Raw genomic sequence first — 3,806 nt, 5'->3', positions numbered from 1 at the left:
AACAAAAAAGCAGATTCTATATTATATATATATATATATAAAAGATATATAGAGAAGCATTTGCAGGGGTTGGCTGGGAGGAGGAAAGAGACCATTCTGTGACCAAAATACCTTGGTCATTTTTTTTATATTGCCTTATTTCTTATGGCTGAGCCTTGTGACACATTAAGCTTTTATAGATGTTGTCTTGGCTTCCCATGTAGATGAAGCATCCATATGCTCTGCTTTTAGTTTATATATACATACATAATGTTTTTCCTTAATTTTGTTTTTTTATTTGGGATCAGCTTCTTGCACTCCTTTCTGGGCTCAATCCTTTCTGTCTCCCTTTCTCTCACCTGATCATTTCATGTTTTTGGTAGTGATTCCTGGATGAGGCACTTCTGTGAATCTTTTAAAGTCATTAGTCCCAGCAGCAGAATAGAGAAACCTTGAAGCCCAGGATGATGCTTGAAGTAACTGTGGAGAGAGTGTTCAAAATACTACTGACGCAGGTACCCTCTTGGTGCTGAAGAGTCAAAGGCACCTCTCTATCAGCTGCTCTCAGCATCAAGAATCAGAAGTATTTCTATGTAATTGTTCAAGAGACCCTTTGAGGGTTATAATTTGGGATTAGTTTATATAAACTATCAAAAGATGGTCAGATAATAGGTGGGGGATTTTAATAGGAAAATGATGTGCTCAGAAGTTGGAAGTGACTCATAGTAGTCCAGTTCAGAAGTTAGGGGAGTATTTGGACTTTGTATAGCTGTCTTCCAAGGTGGCTCTAAGCTTTGATTTCACATAAACTTCTGAGTTCACATTCTGAAAGGAAGTATACTTCCTCATTTGAACATCCCCAGTAGTTTCTTTTTCATTATGTTATTAAGGAGCATCAGGCAATGAATCTGTTCCAGGTTTCCATTCTGCAGAACTCCAGAGCATGTACTAGTGGCAAGGCAGTGGTTCTTTGATCTTTTCCCTTAACTCTTCCTTGGGTGGTTCCTAAGGGAAAAGGAAGCACATGATCATGGGAATGATAGCCCAGAACAAAAATAAATCTTGTCTTACCACTGTGGTTTATAGGAGAGATTGGGAGAAATTATCCTGTTTTCTTCATGGCCTGATTCCTGAAGAGACTGATCCAAAAATTATAGCGGCAGGGAACTCAGTGCATTTGGTACTGAGATTTAAATGCAACCAGAGTTGTCCTCAAGGCCCAGCCATTAAAACATCGTCTCTCTTGACCTTCTGGTATCTTGTCAGAGGGCTTTTCACTGTGAGGAAGTGTGGAAATGGCTGTGTGTATGTGTGTAATCTGTTAGGTTGGGGATAGGTTTTCTGTTCGCCATTACTAAGAGACCGGCAATAAAAATTACCCTGATCTGATAGTGAAATGTTTATGTATGACCATGTGTGAATGTGTGTTTGTGCCTGTATATATCTACACACAGATGAGAAATTATATTTAAAATTGTTGGAAAATAAATCAAATTCAGATCAAAATGCCTTTCAGGCCCATTACCTAGAAATCTATTTTAAAACCTGGGTATGTTCCTGAGGTCATTTCTTTGCTTATGCTAATAAATTAGTTACAATTATGAATGGGGGATATTCTACTGCACTTTTAAAAAAGAAGATACTATTTTTTGTGTTTGAAAGAGAAACCATCTATAGCAGAATCTTAGTTCCTTTCATAAATATTTTTACCTTGACTACAAATAGATGATGCTATGATTCCACTATATATTTTTATAAAATCTATCTGAATTAGGGTTTGGGTAAGTTTGTGTTATTGTTTAACCTGAAATACAATAACTGTTAATATTGTAAACAATAGTTCACTCCATTTGGTTCTTTTTCTGAAGACTTAATACTGTTATTAACACTCAGGAACCATTGCAAGGAACTTTCCCCAGGTCAGATTTTGTTAATACTAAAGTAAAAGTTATCCATGCCCAACCACATGTCCTACCCTTTATTCCTTGAAAGGTAGAACTCAGAACCTGTTATTTTATGTCTGTAATCATGTACATAGGCATCTTTTGGAGGAAAGGGGCAGGACAACTCACTGGAGTTTGCAGTATTTTACTAGAGCATTTCAAGAAATGGAATCTTCCCCAGTAAGACATTATTAGAGACAAACTAGCTTAATGAAGCTGAGAAATACAAGCTTTCAGAACATTATTTTGATGAAGTTTCTCTCTGGAATAGAATGTTGGTTTACCCTCCCCACTTTCGTTAGCATTACTATGAGTGAATTTACATCCAGTTCTTTCCAATTGCCCTATTCTCACCAAGGAAGCTCCAGATCCAGTATCTTGTGTGGCCCCACAACTGGAGCAGCTTCTGCTTTTGTCGCCCAGCAGCAGTGAGCCACTCAGTCTTTTCCACAGGAAATTGGGAGCCTACATTCCTTGAGTCAGGAGCTTATTGTTGAAAATCCCTTTCCCTGAACTTTTGGCCAGCAGAAATAAATGTGACTGACAGGCATATTGATTCTAAAAATTTTACATGAGTTTCTTTTTTATTTTTTTTAAATGACCAAACTGTGCAGGGTAGGGCGTACCCAAAGGAGCGGAAACATTGTAGCACTCATTCCCTTGTCCTTTCAGGTTGCCCATTCACTTTCATCTGCTTATCATTTATTTGTCTCACTTTTTACCCAGAGCAGTGACAACCCATCTTCCTGCAGGGACCTCCCAGCTGGCACCATGTTTGTAGGTGCTGTACAGCATGAAATTAAATGGATATTTCTCAGCCTGGTTCAGGATAAATAGAACCTTTTATCCCAGAAAGTATAGACTGCAGTGTGGGGTAAAGATTATGATTGGGGGAGGGTTAGAGACAAAAGCTGTAAATTACTATGGCTGATTGGTTTATTTCTACTATATACATATATATATTTTTTGCTTTTGTATATCCTATATAGGAAACAGCATTGTATTTTTTTAACAAATCTGAGAAAGCACTATGAACTGCAGATGTTTGACTTTCAGAATATATTTTGTATTAATATCTTCACATTGTGTGAATACTGGAAGCTGCAGATCTTTGCTAGGACGCAATAAATTTATATACTTTTTGAGGGGTTCTTCTGAGGGTATTAATCAAGCCCCTGTTATGCTTTGGGGGAGCCCTGGTGCTACTTGCTTAAAGTTTTCATTCAATTGTAAGTACCCTGATGCCTTTTGGACCTTGGGATCAGATCAAACGAGTTTTGGAGATCTAGGTACCAAGGAAATGAGGATAGTCTAGCTGCCTCAAATGAGGTGCCCTTTGCATACCTCTCCTTACCCCTATTCAAAGCTGGGTAGGTTATTGGAGTTGGGAGGGAGAAATGTGAAATCTCAGAGTTTCATCTCCCTTAGAAGAGAGCCAGTAACTTATGTGCAAGGATGAAAGGTGGTAGCAGTAGATTTGGGGAAAGGGAGGAGGACATGGCACTTCTCCAATCCTGGAAAACTGCTGATAAAATATGGGCAGGTTGCTTTACTTTTGTTTGGGAGCCTTTGCTCTCTGGTGCCTCTCTTGGCTCTCCTCCTGGGCTACAGACCTCTTCTAGGAGGATGAGCAGACCAGCTTTGAGGTTGACCTGTTTCTTTTCTTTGTCTGCCTTCCCTAAACACCAGCCCCCAGGAGGACATAAAGCAGCCTTAAGCTTAAATTCCTACTCCCTCTCTTAGATTTGGCTTGCTTGCCTCAATTTGAAGGCTGGGAAAGGAAAAAAAGGGCCGTCCCTGGATTCGTTCCTTCCGAGGTCTTCTCCACTTTGACTTCCCAAACTCAAAAAGGTTTCCTCCACAAAGTTCATTTGAGAGAAATTA

Source organism: Myotis nattereri (assembly GCF_964212035.1).
Source record: "Myotis nattereri genome assembly, chromosome: 2".
Lineage (NCBI taxonomy): Eukaryota > Metazoa > Chordata > Mammalia > Chiroptera > Vespertilionidae > Myotis > Myotis nattereri.
The sequence above is the reverse complement of the archived record's forward strand: the minus strand, read 5'-3'. Positions refer to the sequence as shown.